Source organism: Lissotriton vulgaris, chromosome 7 (assembly GCF_964263255.1).
Source record: "Lissotriton vulgaris chromosome 7, aLisVul1.2, whole genome shotgun sequence".
NCBI lineage: Eukaryota > Metazoa > Chordata > Amphibia > Caudata > Salamandridae > Lissotriton > Lissotriton vulgaris.
The window spans coordinates 1,597,112,801-1,597,132,573 of record NC_141695.1 but is presented as its reverse complement, the minus strand read 5'-3'; the positions used below and the strand labels follow the sequence as shown (position 1 = coordinate 1,597,132,573).

General features: G+C 41.2%; 1 pseudogene; it reads left to right on the top strand.

The window, feature by feature from the left end:
* The first annotated feature begins 17,327 nt into the window (after positions 1-17,327).
* Positions 17,328-19,773, top strand: part of LOC147706066 (phosphoenolpyruvate carboxykinase, cytosolic [GTP]-like) — a 58,262-nt pseudogene continuing 55,816 nt past the window's right edge.

Genomic DNA, 19,773 nt, shown 5'->3' with positions numbered 1-19,773 from the left:
AATGCAGGGGGGTACCACAGGTACCCCCCGTGTGCCACCCCCCTTTGGCCTTCACTCTTGGGGCCCACCGGCGGAATGGGGGAGTGTTTGTAGCCCAAATAGATTTGCACCACGACAGGACATAGATGTTTTTGAGAGTACGGAAAATTTAAAAGATTTAAAGGGTGGAGTGTCACCCACTTAGATCCAGAGGTGAGGGAGGCTATCAGGGATTGGGCAGTAGAAGAACTAGGCTTGAACGTAGCTTGAGCACAGAGGGGAGGAAGGACATGATACAGTGTGAGCAGGCAGTAGTAATAAAGGCGGAGCAGTTCTGGAGAAATTGATATCAGCACTCATGTCAGAGATATGAAGTAGGTTTGAAGTGTCCGAGGAGAATCAGAAAGAGATAAAGTTGGCTTGTGAGGCTTTCAAGAAGAAGATCGATGATCAGGCGGGGAGAACAACAGTCCTAGAGGCGACAGTTGAGGAGCTCAAGGCAAGGTAAAACAAATAAAGAAGATATAAAAGCTATAAACTGAAAGAACATGGGCGCCAGGACTGGGAGGAAAGGATGGGAAATAATCAACGGAGGAATCATTTACGGATTCTAAATGTTCATGAAGAGGCAGAGGGAGATGATTTGAAAAGTTTTGTAGTCAGGTTGATCAAAACAGGGTTACATCTGGAAGAATCAGAACAGGAGATTGGCAGGGATATAGAGAGTTCATCGGGACCCCTTTAGGCTCAACCCTAACAGAAGCAAACCTAGGAGGATCCTGGTGATTGTCCTCACTTACTCCCTGAAAGAGAAGGCTTTATCTCGAGCTTTGAAAATGAAAGTAGTTAAGGAAGATGGGCTCTCCTGTGAAATTAGGCCAGATATTTCTTAGATCACTTCCAATAGGCAATGGGAGTTGGGGCAGAGAATGGACAGACTAAAGGAGCTAGGGGCCTCTGTGCAGATGAAATTTCCGGCAGTGTTAAAAGTAATGATGCACAATTTCAGAGCAGTGAGTGAAGTAGATGACTTTATAGACTCTTGTAAATAGGTAAAATGAATAAGGTAATTAGTTACGAGCTTTAATAATAGTCCTCCTGTAGTGTATTTGTTAGGAATAAGTAGGGTTAGGTCAAGTTAGTTCAGGATAGGAAACATGTGATGTATGGATTTCATTATTTCTGGTAAAATATTGTATTGTTCAACTATTTACTGGCATTTCATACTGGCATTTAGCAATGCTTGTTGTTGTAGAGCAAGATTGTGTTGCCAAGGCTTGTTGTCAAATTCCAAATGTCACAATGTGTTATGCATAATTATTTTGGCAACACGTGGAAGCCCTGCCCAAACCGTTCGTTTATTACACGTGAAAACACAGCCTCACGTTTTCAAGCGTGCCTGAACATCTATAAAAGCCCCTGCCTGACTCGTGAAAGACGCTTTGCTTGAAGACTTCTGCGTCATTCACGAGTGTTCCAGCGGAGTTCCAGCTCTCCTTTCCGGCCCTTCTCTTCTTGGTTCCCTGTCCCTTATTACCTGCTTCCCTCTGATCCTTCGTTTCCTTCAGCGGCGTCACGGAGCGAAGAGGAATCTTCAGCGGCGCTTCAAGTACCAAACTTCCGGTTTTCCGACGGAGCGCTTTTCGGACCGGACCTTGTCCCACAGAGATTCCGGCCTCGGCGGAGATCCTTTCCGGTACCTGCATCCAGGAGACAGTAAGAAAGAGAAATTATTTGCGCATTAGGACAGTGCTCTTTTAAAACAAACCTTGATAAATGCAAATCGGACCAAAGCGGAAAAGCATTTCTTTTGGGCATACGTTTATGACAATTCAGGAGTTATGTTAACAATTGCATCTGATCTGCTTGGAAGATAGCAATAAGGACAAATATTAGGACAATTTATTCTGAACAATCTAGAGTTAATGTGAGAAGTGCTTATAATTGACAGTCATTGTGATAGCATATTGACAGTATTCTTAGCAGTGATTTGTAACTGCACAGAAGTATATTACCAATGATAACAATTCCTGAGGTTGTAAATGTTTAAGGAATTGTAGGTCCTGTCTTGTTTTGTTTATATATTTTACAGACTCCCAATTACGGCACTCGAAAAAACAAGCAAGGTAAGAGCTTCTTAAAGGTTGATTAATAGGTTGTATTAACACAATAACCGTTTGAGAAAACCTGATTTAATCTCTGGAGTCAAATAGTTACAACTTGTATATTAATTTTCAAAGGTGCAAATACTATTATATCACAGTGATTAATGTCCTTGCAAAGAAGTATAGGAATGGGCTGACATTTACGTTGGTATGTATAATTCTGTATGTTAAATTCCTTAAGGAAACATTGTCAAAGGTAGAATGATTAGTGATTTACTGTTATTATTCTAGATATTTCGAAGTGTTGTTAAAGAACGACTAGCAGCCCAGAATACTTCAATAGAAACAGACGACAGACATCTCAGGAAGAGATCCTGTGTTTCGTTGTTTGTTTCTCTTCCACTTCCCCTTCCCTTTGGGAATTAACTGGTAGTGGCAAGTGCTTTCCTTCCTTGTCACGCTGGTTGGATCTTAAAGAGATTGGGATTAAGCATCTTCAAGACGGAAACAACTGGAATCTTGTGGAGGTACGCTTTGACAGAAAGCAAAGCCCAAAAAAAAGTCTTCCTTTGTTTCCTCTTGAAGGTGTTTATTTATGGATCTCTCAAATTTGGATGTTTCTGAAATCATAGAAATAGTACGTAAAATGAAAGACGGAGTTCAGGATTTACGGTTGGAAAACCAATCTCTTCGACAAGAGTTAGATAATTCCAAAACTAATTTTACGTCTTGGCGAGAAAAGAATACTGATGATCGACCTGTTCTAACACCACCTAAATTTGGGGTTTCAGGTTTTACTTCACCTAAATTTGGGGTTCCGGGTTTTCAGCATCAAACTACCCCTGGATTTACTCAAAACCAACCAGTCCAATTAACGGTAGTTTCACCAAGTCCAGTCCCTTTAGCGAATCCAGAAAGGTTCCTAGGAGATTGTAATTCTTTCAATACTTTAATGAGTCAGTGTCATCTACACTTTTTGTGTAAGCCTCAAATTTTTACCACTGATACTACCAAGGTGGCATTTATTATTTATTATCTGGGAGGAGTGGAAGCTAATTGGGCCATGCCTTTAGTTGACAGGAATGATCCGCTAATTCATAATCTGACTAATTTTAAAACCGCCATGTCCAGTTTATTTTCCAAACATGTTTTCTTGCAGGCTTCAGACAATGAATTATTAAACTTACGTCATGGTTCTAAGGATTTAATATCATATGTAACCACTTTTAACAGATTGTTAGCCGAAACTCAATGGCCTGAGAATAAAAGGGTGTCTTTGTTTTATCGAGGCCTTAATGAAGAATTAAAGGATTCTCTTGTCCATATAGTCAACTTGCCTGAAGATTTCACAGAATTCCAGGATTTAGTAGTAAAATTAGATCATAGATTAGGTGAGAGAAAAAATGAAAAGCCTCAAACTGATTTTAGAAATCTCCATTTTAGAACAGAAAGAAAGACCAATGAAGATAAAAATGCTCAGGTTGAACCAATGCAGATAGGTGGAATCAAGGGACCCTTGACGCAGGAAGAAAAGGAAAGAAGGCGAAAAAATAATTTGTGTTTATACAGGGGCAAATCAGGTCATTTTGCCAAAGACTGTCCAATTAGACCAATTAAAAAGAAGGTTATGGTATTAACACACAACTTTACACTAGAGTCGGAAAACTAGATGTCTCGAGAAAAGAAGAGATCGGTTTCTCGAGAAAAAATAGTCAGAAGATCTCTCAATATGCAACTTGTACTAGAAATTACATACCTAGACATTTTACAATTAGAATGATTTTGATTTTGTCTAATCATCAGAGACATAGCATACCTGTACTTATTGATTCAGGAGCTACGGGTAATTTTTTTGATTTAGAATTTGCTAAAAAATTACACTTAACTCAAGTTCCCAAGAAAGAACCAGAACCTGTACGGGCAGTAGATGGCTCAGCTCTCTCTTCAGGTCTGATCAGATTTCATACCACACCTTTGATTTTAGTATTAGAAAATGGTCATACAGAACATACCACATTTGACCTCATCGACACTCCAGCTTTTGGGGTCATTCTAGGAATACCGTGGCTAGAGCTCCACAATCCAAAAATTGATTGGGTCAAATGCACAGTGACTTTAGACTCAGTTCATTGTAAAGAATATTGCAATCAAGAGACAACAAATTCAACTATGCCACTTACTTGTGCCACAATACAATCTAATTCTATGGATCTCCCAAAGGAGTATAAAGATTTTTCTGATCTTTTTGATCCTGTGAAGGCTACTAAATTACCTCCCCACAGGGTATAAGATTGCAGGATAGACTTAATACCAGGAGCTGTTTTACCCTGCAGCCGTATATACGCTTTGACTGAACCTGAAAATCAGTATTTGAGAACCTATTTAGATGAGTTACTGGAGATAGGTTTTATTCGTCATTCTACCTCTCCTGTCTCATCTCCTTTGTTTTTCGTAAAAGACAGGAGATCTTAGAGCATGCATCGACTATCATGCAGTAAATAAAGCTACAATGAAGAACCGTTACCCTCTTCCTCTGATTCCGGTACTTTTAAACCAAGTAAAAAGGTCAAGTATATATACAAAGTTAGATCTGCGCGGAGCATACCATCTAATCCGTATAAAAGAGGGTGGCGAATGGAAAACTGCGTTTCTCACAAAATTTGGCTTATTCGAATATACAGTAATGCCTTTTGGTCTATGCAATGCACCAGCTGCATTTCAATACTTTATTAATGAAGTATTGCACGACCTATTGGATATCTGTGTTATTGTATATATCGATGACATTTTGATATATTCAAAAAATCCTGAAGAACACGTTGGACATGTCAGATCTGTTTTGCAAAAACTCAGAGACAATTCTTTGTTTGTTAAATTTGAAAAATGCGTGTTCCATACCTCTAAAGTAGAATTCCTTGGATATTGGCTGTCTCCCGAAGGAATCGTAATGGATTCAAAAAAGGTGGAAGCAATTTTAAATTGGCCAGCTCCTGCCTCTATAAAAGAAGTACAAAGGATTTTAGGATTTGCTAATTTTTATAGTAGATTTATCTCAAAATTTTCCGACATTGTGGTACCAATTACACAGCTCTTACAAAAAGGTAAGAAATTTGTTTGGAATTCAGACGCTGATTCAGCTTTCAATACTCTGAAAAAGGCATTTACTTCAGCACCAATTTTAAAATATCCTGATCCAGATCGACCATTCTTTGTAGAAGCGGACGCTTATTACAGAAGGATGTGGAAACAGGAAGTTTTCATCCAATAGCTTTCTACTCAAGAAAACTTTTACCTGCTGAGCAAAATTACACATTTGCTGAGCGTGAGCTTTTGGAAATTAAAGCAGTGTTCCAAGAATGGAGACATCATCTTCTTGGAGCAAAACATACAATTACAATTTTTTCAGACCATAAAAATTTGCAGTTTTATTCCACAGTAAAAGCTTTTACTCCAAGACAGATGCGTTGGCTACAATTCTTTAGCAAATTTGATTTTTTAATTACATATCGTCCTGTAGTAAAACAATTACCATCAGACACACTTTCACGTCTGGTGTGTAATAGAGACAAAGAACAAAGCTCAGAATTACAGAGTATAATCCCTGTAGAGAAAGTTTGTGCTGAAATCATTACTATTGACTTTTTGACTGTCCTAAGGGAACAAAGTAATGATTTAAATCAGGATCATTGGCTTTCCAAAAAACATACCTCAATTTCAGATGGAATATTTTATCATAAAAACATTTTTTCATTCCAACTGATACACTAAGAGACCAAGTTATAAAATGGAACCATGATCTAGCATTAGTGGCTCATCCAGGAGAAAATAAAACCTTAGAAATATGTCAAATACATTTTTGGTGGAATGGAATGAGGACAGACATACCTCAATACATTCAGACTTGTCCAGTATGTGCAAGGCAGAAATCATCCCATTCTCCTCCAATGGGATTGTTACAACCTATTGAAATTCCTTTGACTCCTTGGCATACGATTAGCTTAGATTTTGTCACTGATTTACCTAAGTCACAGGGTATGACAACCATTTTAGTGGTAGTGGATTTTTTGTCAAAAATGGGACATTTTATTCTCTTACCAAAACTTCCATCAGCTGCTGAATTCAGTGAAATATTTTTAGCTAACATTGTTGAACTTCATGGATTACCACAAACACTTTAGCAAACAGTTGGGTATGGAAATAGCTTTGTCTTCGGCCTTTCATCCTCAAACGGATGGCCACACGGAAAAATTAAATCAATATCTTGAACAGAGTTTACGATGTTTGACGACAACTTTGACTTCAGATTGGGTTGAAGCATTACCACTAGCAGAATTTACATACAAAACACTCTGCATTGGGATGCTCTCCATTTTATTTCCTCACCGGTCAGCATCCTCGAACATTACCTATTCTATTCCCAGAAAAGACAAATGACATGCCTGTGGTTTCAGAACGATTAGAAAGTTTACGTAAATTTCAAGAAAGTGTTAAGAAATCACTGACTAAACAAAAAGACACTATGAAAAGATATGCTGATAAACATAGAATCCCTGCCCCTACTTATAGTCCAGAAGATCTGGTTTGGTTATCTACGAAGAATATACAGATTGAGGGACCTAAAAAATTGAAACCTAGATTCATTGGTCCATTCCCCATTGATACAATCCTTAATCCAGTTTCCATTAGACTGATTTTACCTTCTGATTACAAAATTCATCCGGTATTTCATGTGTCTCTCATTAAACCAATGCAACCAAACACTCGACCTGATGATCCACCTCCTCCTATTATAGTTGGAGACCATGAAGAGTATGAAGTCAGGAAAAATTGGGATTCAAAACGTATCCATGACCGTTTATATTATCTTATTGACTGGAAAGGCTATGATGTATCAAAAAGATCTTGTGAACCTGAGAATAATGTCCATGCGCCAAGATTGATTAGCTTATTTCATGCCCTTCACCCAAGTAAACCACGACCAGTTAGAAGACCTTTGGGGGGGGGGGGGACTGTTAGGAATAAGTAGGGTTAGGTCAAGTTAGTTCAGGATAGGAAACATGTCATGTATGGATTTCATTATTTCTGGTAAAACATTGTATTGTTAAACTATTTACTGGCATTTCATACTGACATTTAGCAATGCTTGTTGTTGTAGAGGAATATTGTGTTGCTAAGGCTTGTTGTCAAATTCCAAATGTCACAATGTGTTATGCATAATTATTTTGGCAACACGTGGAAGCCCTGTCCAAACCGTTCGTTTATTACACGTGAAAACACAGGCTCACGTTTTCAAGCGTGCCTGAACATCTATAAAAGCCCCTGCCTGACTCGTGAAAGACGCTTTGCTTGAAGACTTCTGCGTCCTTCACGAGTGTTCCAGCGGAGTTCCAGCTCTCCTTTCCGGCCCTTCTCTTCTTGGTTCCCTGTCCCTTATTACCTGCTTCCCTCTGATCCTTTGTTTCCTTCAGCGGCGTCACAGAGCGAAGAGGAATCTTAAGCGGCGCTTCAAGTCCCGAACTTCCGGTTTTCCGACGGAGCACTTTTCGGACCGGACCTTGTCCCACAGAGATTCCGGCCTCGGCGGAGATCCTTTGCGGTACCTGCATCCAGGAGACAGTGAGAAAGAGAAATTATTTGCGCATTAGGACAGTGCTCTTTTAAAACAAACCTTGATGAATGCAAATCGGACCAAAGCGGAAAAGCATTTCTTTTGGGCATACATTTATGACAATTCAGGAGTTATGTTAACAATTGCATCTGATCTGCTTGGAAGATAGCAATAAGGACAAATATTAGGACAATTTATTCTGAACAATCCAGAGTTAATGTGAGAAGTGCTTATAATTGACAGTCATTGTGATAGCATATTGACAGTATTCTTAGCAGTGATTTGTAACTGAACTGCACAGAAGTATATTACCAATGATAACAATTCCTGAGGTTGTAAATGTTTAAGGAATTGGGGGTCCTGTCTTGTTTTGTTTATATATTTTACAGACTCCCAATTACAGCACTAGAAAAAACAAGCAAGGTAAGAGAGGTTAGCTTCTTAAAGGTTGATTAATAAGTTGTACTAACACAATAACCGTTTGAGAAAACCTGATTTAATCTTAGGAGTCAAATAGTTACAACTTGTATATGTATTTTCAAAGGTGCAAATACTATTATATCACAGTGATTAATGTCCTTGCAAAGAAGTATAGGAATGGGCTGACATTTACGTTGGTATGTATAATTCTGTATGTTAAATTCCTCAAGGAAACATTGTCAAAGGTAGAATGATTAGTGATTTAACTGTTATTATTCTAGATATTTCGAAGTGTTAAAGAATGACTAGCAGCCCAGAATGTTTCAATAGAAACAGACGCCAGACATCTCAGGAAGAGATCCTGTGTTTCTTTGTTTGTTTCTCTTTCACTTCCCCTTCCCCTGGTAGTGGCAAGTGCTTTCCCTCCTTGTCACACTGGTTGGATCTTAAAGAGATTGGGATTAAGCATCTTCAAGACGGAAACAACTGGAATCTTGTGGAGGTACGCTTTGACAGTATTTATTTATTGTTGGGGTAGGGCACACTTCGGGGTTAACCCATAGGCTAAGGCCATCATTAAGGGAGGTAGGTTCTCCATGGGGGGGGGCGGGGAGGGGTCTCAGGGTGGGGAGCATTTAGGTAGAAAAGAAAGAAAAATTCCTCAGAAGCTGCTGATTTGAACATTAAAAAAGGGTAGCAAGAAAGGTGCATGGGAGAGGGACAGAAGCTGATCTTGAAGATTTTATCTTGGAATGTTAGAGCGGATTCTGCAATATATTAAAGATTGTACTGCCCTTGTCTGTATACCACAGGAGACACATCAGAGAGAGAAGGAATTTAAGTAGGTTTTTAAAGTGGGTGCAGCAATTGGTGTGTACTAAACAAAAATTTGTAACCAAAGGGGTGGCGATACTGGTAATACGAGACCCAAAAGTCACTATCATAGAAAGTATTTCAGATGGTAGAGGTAGATCGGTTGTAGCAAAATTAAAAGCAGGGGGACACAGTTTTACATTGGTAGGGTATTATGGGCTAAACTTGGACAAAAAAGTACCTCTACGAGAATTGTTAGTGGAGTTACCTTGTTTTTCTGATTATCTGGGCGGGTGATTTTAACGTAGTATTAGATAGTACTTTGTATAGACTGACTAGTAGTAGACCGATTGTAAACCACAAAATGATGGAGCAGATAAAAGTAATGATGAACCAACTGGGATTGTGTGATATTTGGAGCTAGAGAATGGGGGACAAAAGAGGGTATACATATTCCAATAGGAAGTACCATCCTCAGTCCAAGATAGATTATTTCTTGCTGAACTCTGGATTAAGGAAACCAGTAAAAAATATTGAACACATGGGGATCCATTTGTCAGATCACTCTGCAGTTATATTGGATATATTCCTTACGGAGGATAGCATATCTACTAGATGGACTATGGATCGCACTCTGATGTTAGATCAGCCAGTAGTGGGGAGACTGAAAGAGGAGACTGCTGAATTTTTTTAGTTTAATTGGGGCTTGGCCCCCGCTGGAGTGGTGTGGGACTCTTATAAAGCGTATTTAAGGGGTAAATTAATATCCTGTGCAGCAGCTAAGAGGAGAGTCTTTCTGGAAGAAATTAGAGAGTTGGAGAAGATAAGAGTAGTTGAGAAGGACCTTGTCAGCAGTAATCAGAGATAGTCCAGACAGCCCGAATTATCTGATTTGACACTTAAACTTGCATCCATTCTCAATAAGAGGGTAAGGGCGAGATGGGAACCAAGTAAATTAAGGCAATTCGAGTATGGGGAACGTTGTGGGAAACTACTAGCTTGGCAAACTAAGAAAGATCAGGTAAAGAATCTAATACAGGAGATAAAATGCCAGAATACAGGTAGTGTTCTAATAAACAGCAAAGAGGTTGAGGGGGCCTTCTATAGCTACTTTAGAAATGTGTATGAAGAGGATCTAGTGACATCAGAAAGAGAAGGGCAATTGGTTGAGTCGGGGTTCGGTAGATGCTTTTGAGGAGGAAAAAACTTTGCTTCTAAATACTCAAATCCAGATGGGGAAGTGGAGCATGCATTGAACAAGGGGAAACGGGGGAAAGCCCCCAGCCCAGATAGTCTATCACTAGAAGTGTACAACTCACTAGCAGATACATTGACTCCGATCATAACTAAACTGTTTAACGAGATTTTTATGGAGGGGCACCTCAACCAGAGTCATGGTCAGAAGCCACAATTTCCCTAATTTTGAAACCTGGTAAGAGCAAAAATAGTTGCAATTCATGCAGGCCAGTGTCACTTTTGAATAGCGACTATACATTTTTTTCCTAAATTCTAGTGGAAAGACTTAATGGGGTTATGGGGCACCTGGTGCATGGCCACCAGAAAGGTTCCACCGCCGGATGAGGACAGATCGCGCTACATCGTTAGCAGATCCTGTGCCGAGTAGCATTCTTTTACCATAGACTAATTGTTCAGGCTGCACGCTCGCTACTATTATTATTAACGTCTGCCATCCATGCAAGACATAATCTCCGGTTTTTAATCTATTCTGGTTTATCTATTCATCCATTATCAAGACTAGATAATCGTTTTTAACTTTTGAAGCACATCGAGCTTAAAGAATTCTTTGTGTGCTCTATCTGTTTGATCCAGCATAGTGATATTCGTAACGATTGATAACAGTGCCACCTTGGTAGGATTGGTACTCAACAAATAAGGTATCTTTCCACAAGAGAGACTGTATCTCCTCTGAACTCTGGCTATCTCTTCAAGAAGCACAGGAATTGTGGCTCAATCCTGACGAAGGCGTAACTCACGCCGAAACGCGTGTCGAAAAGTAAAACAGTTCTGCCACAGTATTATCTACTTTGCTCCATTGATAATATTGTTTTTTTATGATCTGTATGTTTTTTTATATATGTCTGTAAAACAATACTATGTATTAAATACTTGCACAATTTTTAATGAAATTAATGATTTAATGAATAAAATATCTTTATAGTTTTTTATATTAATCATTTTGACCTTTTGTTTATTTGTCATTGTGCAGTACCAGTTACAAATTGATTATTTAGACACATGTTTAGTATATGTTGAGTATCTATATGATTGTCTAGGAATTTATTTTACATTGTGGGACCAGAAAGGTTTTATGCAAGGAAGGACACTGCATGAGCTCACTTATTCCTTTATAAAGGCAATAGATTTGGCTATAGTAAGTAATGCTTCCTTAGCAGTTATAGCGTTGGACGCAACCAAAGCGTTTGATCTTGTAAATTGGGCTTTTCTGCAATCAGTTTTGAAAGCTGCTAATTTGGCGGATAGATTTTGCAGAACAATAGCAGGTTTTTATAAAACACCAAGTGAATGTGATATTAATGCCAGCGTTTAACATTATGAAAGGGACAACACAAGGATGCCCTTTATCCCCACTATTGTTCAATCTGTACATGGAGCTGTTAGCGAGAAAACTGAGGGCAGAGCAGAGGATTGTACTGTTTCAATGTAGAGGTTGGGTAAAGAAACTAGCATTGTATTTGGACGACCTGTTGATATATTCGGCGGATTTGCAAAATACTGTGATGCATGCAGTAAGAATTGAGGAGGATTTTAGAAGATCCTCCGGGTGCGAGATAAATAGGGTGAAGATGGAGATTATGATCTGGAATTTGGATAGAGGGGTAGAAAGAACCACAACTGAGATGCGATATTTGGGAGTTACAGTGACTCATGATATTAATAAACTTGCGGAAACAAACTTTAATAGAGTGAAAAAAGAGGTATGCAACTTAATGGCAGGCTGGGCACACCTCCTCCTAACAATTTTCGGGAGAGTGAATTTAGTGAAAATTATTATTCTTCCGAAGTTCACTTTTCTTTTTAATGCTATACCCCTGCCTTTTAAAGAAGGATGACTCATGAAACTACAGGGCAAGTTTGGGTCATTTATTTTGGCAGCAAAAGCTCCACGTATTTCATGGAAGAAATTGTGAAGGAGGAGAGAAAAAGGGGGGTTGTCTTTTCCGTATTTGCAATTATATGCGTGGGTCTTCTCGCTTAAAAATAGTAGGATGCTTCTGGACAGACCCTCAGATTCAGAAATTGGGAGACTTTTTATAGGATTGTTGAAAGGAGTTGAAGGCAAAGGTCTCCAACGTAAAACCAATTACCAAGTTTCAAGGTTCAAATATTTACAAATTCAGAGCTGGTTCCAGTCATCGGACAATAGGGTAGGTGGCTCAAATGAGTTTGAAGAAACTTTGATTTTCGATAGACCCAAGAAGAAGAAAACATCACATTGGTACTGGCGGATGATGGAAGAATTGGATGGGGAGTTTATGTTGTCACAAGAGCTGTGGGGTAGATGCTTGCTGGAAGCAAAAATGGAGAAGTTATGGCAAGTATCTTTTTCTATACTTTATCAAGTGATCAAGCCCACCTATTTAAGGAGAAACTATCTCTTTTCTATCTACAGGGTGTATTGGACGCCACATAAGCTGTCCTAATTTGGGCATAGAGGAGAGGTGGTATGCCCCAAATGTGGTCAGAGGATGGCAGATGACCTGCATATGTTCTTGAGGTTCTCAAGGATTCAGGTATTTTGGGATGATGTAAACAAGGCTTTGACCATCATTTTGAAGATACAGTTTGAGGTAAGCCCTCTCCTCGTTTTCTTTGGTGTGGCCCTGGAAGTAAGCAAATACGATAAAGATAAGCACAAATTAATTTTCTATGCAGTGTTGTTGGCACGCAGAGAACTATACAAGAAGTGGACTAGCCTGAATCCCCCCACATACATTGAGGGGAGGGAATCCTTGGAGCATACATTTAGGTTGGATGCAGTTTCCCTAGAAAGGAAGAGTTATGCTTTCTGGCTCCCGGCTGTGGAATGGTTGAAGAGGTAGGGATAGGGATAAGGATAGGAAGGGTCTGTCCAATGATTATGCCTAACCAGACCTCAGTATATACACATGCCACTCCCACTCTTTCGTCCCCTACCTTTCGTTCTCGTTCTTCTTGGTTGTTCAATTGGGAGAGTCAAATGTAAGGGAGAATGCTTTGAAATGCAACTGGCAGGTTTTGGACAAGTGGGGCAGTATCAGAAGCTCCTGTCCCGACATCAGGGAAAGGTTTTCGGATGGAGGTGCTGTGGACGGTGAATATGAGGCTAATGAGGACAAAAAATAAATTACTTAATAAATTAATTACTGAATAAATCAAATACAACAAATAAACCAAATAATAAACAAACATTTAAAAATCTAAAAAAATATTTCAAAAGAGGGGATTCGGAGGCCAAGATGGCGAAAGGCTAGGCAGGCTGGGCTGCTGCACTAGCTCAATGACGTGATCTAGTGATCCCCCCATGACTATGAATACCCTCTTGTGCCGACCCTCGGGATGATCGGACGTATGAGGAATATATTGCTGGCCAATGGAGCCGAGAGGATAAACCAATGTGAAATAGTTTCGGAATCTGCCACGAAGGCAGCTGCCCTTACCTGCTGTTGGGTCTGGTGTGCGCTTCCCTCTGGGCACGTTGTGGAGCACGGTGCTTTGCTGAGCACCCAACTTGCGAGGCAGATGGACGACGGCGTGACAATGAAACCAAAAGCTCGGGTTAAAGTCGGAGTGAAGGGCTCGACTGATGACGCCTTCCCCCTGGCCAAAGCAAGCATTCTGTCGGCGAAGTACTCCCGGGGACTGGAGGATGGTGTGGCAGGAGGATCAATGCGGCCGCCTGGGCGAGGTGGACACAGGGCAACCCGGAAGGATCTCCAGGGAAGAGGAATGCCCCACCTCCAGCCCCAGCAACCCTCGGCCGGTCCGAGCATCATGGAGATGCTAATGAAGAACCGGGAAAAGCAAACTATACAAGGAGAGCCCGTAGGAGGGGAAAAGGAGAAGGCGAGAGAAAATGCAGCTGAGACAATCGATGGGATGCAGGTATGGCTGGATGTGGCAGAAAATGGCCCCACTAGCCAGGACTGTGTATCTGAATGCCTCAATCAGGATGCACTCGATCAGGTAGTTGATACAGCTGTGCTGGGGAAACTCGAAGAGGGTGGTGCAGGTACTCCTGGGGAAAATAATGCTGTGGCAGAGGACAACTTTAGAGACCATAGGTGCCTGGGGTGCGCAAACCGAGGAAGTTACTGACATAGTTGGTGAGGTGGTTGGGGTGGCTTCCCAAATGAGGGGCGGCAGGACACCGCAGCAGCAGCTGGCAAAGGCAAGCAGGACAAGGGGGGCAAGGGGGGGCTCCAGGAAGCCCAACCAGATAAATTCGATATGCCCTGCTAAAAGTAATGAAAGACCAGCCCTGCCCACTACTAAAGAATCAAACCTGAGGCTTTCTACGCTAAAAAAGAAACCAGGGGACAATAGAAAAAATAACAGCCGATCCAGCCCATTTGCGGGCTAAGCACTTCGCAAGGAAAATTCACAGAGGGAAGGAAACGGACATTGAGACGACAGAATGCTTTAACTCACTTTCAGAAGATGGAGAATTACTGACAGGGTCATTGTTGGGGTCAGCTAGCGGTAGTGGCAGTGGCAGTGAAGTGGAGGAAGATAGCGAAAGCCCGCAGGATACCAGCGGGAGGGATTCTGCTACTACACTACGGAGGCTAGCCAAATCTCTAACAGTTAAAACACGAGAGAAAGGAGGAACTGAAGATTTAAACTGGGATTATTCAGCCAGTCATCTGGTGGGGGATAGTCCCGCAGTACCTTCCAATGTGGCAGCAACCACAGCAACCCTGGATGCAATACTACAATCGGTCATGGTGCACTGGGATGAATCTAAGCAGGATAATAGACACTCTCAGGCTGCTATTCGGAAAATCCAGGGATCAGTGCGCAAAATAGCTAAAGTGTGCACAGAATTCTCAGATTGGTTAACAGATCTCGAGACAAGGACGGGGAATATCGAGACTGAGATGATGGCAACCCAACAGCAGACTGCATCACATGACGCCAGACTTGTAGATATACAATGGAAGCTAGAAGACCAGGAAAACCGTCAAATAAGAATTAATCTGCGGTTTATGGGGGTCCCTGAAGATAAAGGAGGGGCGGATATGCGTCCCTATATGGTTGACCTACTAGCCAAAGCATTTCCTGAAGTTGAAGGGTGGAATTGGGATGAGGAGGTCCAATGAGCACATTGGGTCCCAATAGCTCAGAAACAACAGTCTGATGCTGCATTGAGACATCAGGCGGTGCTGGTCTTCTTTGGGAACTATCTCCTATGCCAGATTATTTTTTAAAAATCCAGACCGGACCGCAGAAGACGGGTGGGGGACGTCCAATTTTTTACAAGACCGGACTTCTGCCATGTGACTGTTGAAGGACGTTGGAGACTATGGCAGATGATCAGTCCCTTTCAGGAAAAAGGAGCACAGGCATTTCTCCTGAATCCTGCAAAACTAAAAATAGTATTTGGAGATTGGACCCGTTTTTTTTCCTCAGAAATTAAAGCTAAATAATTTTTGGATGAAATTAGCAGGAAATAGTAAGAGGGGAAGACTAGGTCAGATTTATATAAAATGGGGTAAGCTAGGGGATGAGGGAGAGCACAGGGGGGTGGTATGATATAAAAAATTGGTTAAAGGGAAGAGGTAGAGAAGAAAAAATCACACATTTCTTTTTTTTTCGTATGGCTTGGAGTGTTTTATGAGTGGTAAGAAAAACATAGACGAGTCTGATGTATATTGAGGGCTCTTAGTGTGATGTTTTTCTTTCTCTTTTCCTTTTTATTTCCCATATGCTTTGAGGAGTATTAAATATTTAACTAGGTGATAAGCAAAGAAAACGGGGGCGACACTGGGATCACGCCGAGAGCTACAACATCATAACTAGACCAAGGTCTAGTGGCTTCTATACGTGGGTTGAGGGGTGGGTGGGTTGGGGGGGCGGTGGGACTCGGAGGGTCTGGGGGAAGAAAAGTCATTTAGGTACATAGAACGGAACAGAATTAAAATTACAGATAACAAGGGAATGAATAAAGGAGGGAGGGCAGAAGCGCTGAGATGGTGCAATCATATAAGAATAAATGGATAATCTACAGATTTGTTCAGTTAACGTTGCAGGCTTGAATGATAGAACAAAAAGAGCAAAAGATTTGAAATGTTAAGATTTTTAGCTCTGGAGATTATTTTTCTACAGCAGACACATGCCCCATGGAATAATCGGGGTATCCTTCATTTGACAGGATATGAGTTAGATGTTTGCTCTCTTCAGACCTCGATGATTAGAGGAGTAGCAGTATTTGTCAAACGTCATGCAGGCAGCTGTAAACAGACGAAGGCGGAGGTGGGCTATTGTATCACTAAGTATTGGGGTAACCATAGTGACTGTGTATGCATCAAATCAAGATGATCCAGAACTATGGGAAGAGTTAGAGCTAGAGCTTGTTACATGGACGACCCCAGTAATTGTATGTGGCGATTTTAATCTGCACTCAGAAAGCTGTAAAATATCAGGGCAGAAGTATAAGGGAAGAAAACCAAGGCTATTAATAATTTCAAGTCCAGCCATGGCCTGGTAGATGTGTGGACAGATAAGATGAAGGTAGATCCCGGGTATACTTATTTCTCATATCCGCACCAAAAATATTTTAGATTAGATTATTTTTTGGTCTCTGTTAATTTATTGGAGGGAGCTGAGATTAAAAAATTGCTGCAAATCTTTTCAGATCATAATCCCGTTATACTTGATTTAGTGGGCCTGGATCTTGCTAAGAAACCTCGGTCTTGGTCATTTGACAGGAAGCTGTTGGCGGATGAGAAATGTATTAAATATATTAAAGAATGGACTAGAGGGTTCTTTGAAATAAATCGGTCTAGTGCCTCGCGCATAACGGTGTGGGATACATTTAAGGGGTGCCTTTGGGGGGAAATGATAAGCTATGTGGGTCAACAGCACAAGACGCAGAGGCAGCAGGTCACCTCCTAAATGGCCAAGTTAGCACAGCTAGAAACAGAAAATACAAAAGAAAATCTCAGGGGGCAGGCAATAGATCAATGAACGTTAGGAACCAAATAATAATAGTCAAAGCAGAGCTTAACAACGTGTTTCAAACACAAGTAGCCCAGGCATTCCAAGCGTACCGAAAAGAGATGCACGTATACGGAGAAAAGACAGGTAGACTATTGGCCCTCAGAAGCAGGCAAAAGACTAACAGAAATAATATAACTGAAATTAAAAACTCAGAGGGACACATGGAAACATCTACTGTTAAGATAATAGAGGTTTTAAAGCAGTATTTCAGTAACCTATACCAGCAGGATCCAGGTGATAATCTGTCAGTAATAGAAAAGGAAGGCTCTTTGCTTAGTAAATTTGATCCAGATATACCCACAGAATTAGAAGGTGGGATCACACTAGAGGAAACTGTTTCAGCCTTAAATTCACTCTCTTCAGGGATGGCCGCCGGCCCAGATAAAATTCCAGTGGAACTATATAAATTACTTCAAGGCGAGCTGACTATACTTCTTCAAGATCTGTTTCTGGATGTTCAATACCGGGGGATTCCGCCTAACTCTTGGAAGGAGACAGATATAATTATATTCCATAAAAAGGGGAAACCTCCATCAGCACCTGGGTCATACCGACCTATTTCACTGATAAATTCAGATACAAAGGTATATTCAAAAATTTCAGCTACTCTGCTCCAGAGAATCATAGCCAGCTTGGTCTCTCCCTGGCAGCATGGATTTGTGCCAGGAAGGGGAACAACGGATCACACTCAGCGAGTAATATCTTTGTTAGATCTAGCTGCAGCAAGGGGGGATGGGCAGGCTGTGATTCTCTTGGACGCAGAGAAGGCCTTCGATAGAGTGAAGTGGCAGTATTTGTGGGAGGCGTTAGCAGAACAAGGGTTGGTTCCAAAAATGATAACAGTAATCAAGGCAATGTATCACAATCCATCGGCTAGACTACAAATGATGGGAATGGCATCTGATCCTATAGAGGTAGCAAGGGGCACTCTGCAGGGTTGCCCTTGCTCTCCAATCTTGTTTGCTATATATCTTGATCCATGTATGACAGGTTATTGAGAACTTAACGATTGACCCCTATGTGATCAATGGATATGAGACAAAAAACCTTGCCTACGGGGACGATATTGCGGTAATTACATCAAACCCTGTCAACAATAGTAGAAATAGAGAGAATGGCAGAGGAATTCGACAGTAGGTCAGGCTATTGTCTTGTCGTAAATATTTAATTTACCATCTTAATTTCTATGCAGGTAAGTACTTAATCAATAATAACTCAATCGGAAAGAAAGAAACAGAGTCCGTGGTGTTAGAGTTCTTAGGGGTTTTATTCCTTAAAAAGGAATCGTTCCGGAACTGGATATCAGGTTCCTGCAACCACAAAGGGTCCAGGAAGGGATAGAGCATACTTTATTGACATTATATTACTTTTATACTTAATATACATAATAGAAGTCAATGCAGAAGGCGTAACAGCTGAGAGAAACAAGATAAAACACACACGTGGTCATGATACGTAATTAGGAGGCGTGAACTAGGCGTGAACATAGAAGTGTGTGCTAGAAACGTCACAGGTAGGTGCCATAAGTGGGTGGCAACAATAAGCAGAATCTTGCAATGTCAGCAGAAATCTGAGGCCTGGATGCGCGCGCAGCTGCATGACGTGTAACTGACGTGAAGCTGAAGGGTGCAGGGGACTTGACATTTCAACTAGCGGAAAGAGACAGGAGTCTGGCATGTCAGATCAACTTGTGCTTCTATCATATCTGATATCTGATGTTTAGGAACTGAGCTATCTGGGCGGAAAGGTCTCTGGGGCAGAAGCTATTCTATACTGACTGTGAGTGCGTGTATAAGCGCCTAAGTGTCTGCATGAGGAGCGTGGGGCATGGGCCTTCCATAGTAGCGTGGTAACAGAGGCTATGAATTACTTGCACAGAGACAGTAAGGCCAGGCCCTTTTGCTCTGCAGCTGGGGGAATGTTTACTTAAACTAGTAGGCAGGAATGCATCTTCGGAGAGGGAAACAGATAACTCGAAGGTTGAATTCATTCTTGGCAGGCAGCAGGCTGAGCTAAGCGCGGTGGGCCGCGCTGGAAGTAAGGCAGAGTTCACAGGTACGGGGGCAGCCTGGGCAGCCTGGGCTGAGGTTTTCAGAGTCAGAAGGCAGAAAAAGCTCGATGGCAGAAATTCAGGGCCTACTTTGCCAGAGCTGAAAAACGTGTAAAGTACACCACAAAAAGACGTTGGCATGGCATACTTAGGAACGGACTATTCAACCCATTCAGGGTGGGTCGGAAAGAGGACATGTTAACGTTGGACGCAAATGTATTTGCGTCTTCATAGCTGGCACAGGAGGGAAGTTACATGCACTTTAAACTCGTACATGGAGACGGTGGGGTACACGATAGGGAACATAACTTGGCCAAAAATTTATATTTCCTCATTCCCTCCTTGTTCCCTACGGACCCTTCATGATATCTCGATCATCATGAATTGATCAGTCTGTTCTTGTAACATAATTTGCTCGTCTCTCTTCCGTTGTTGGTTTGAGAGAAAACTGGAATGTTCAATGCACGATGTGGCGCACAGTCCACATATCGCCGGCCCACACTGTAGGCACAGGCAGCAACTGAATACTATGACAAGGCCAATGCCTAGGAAGGATA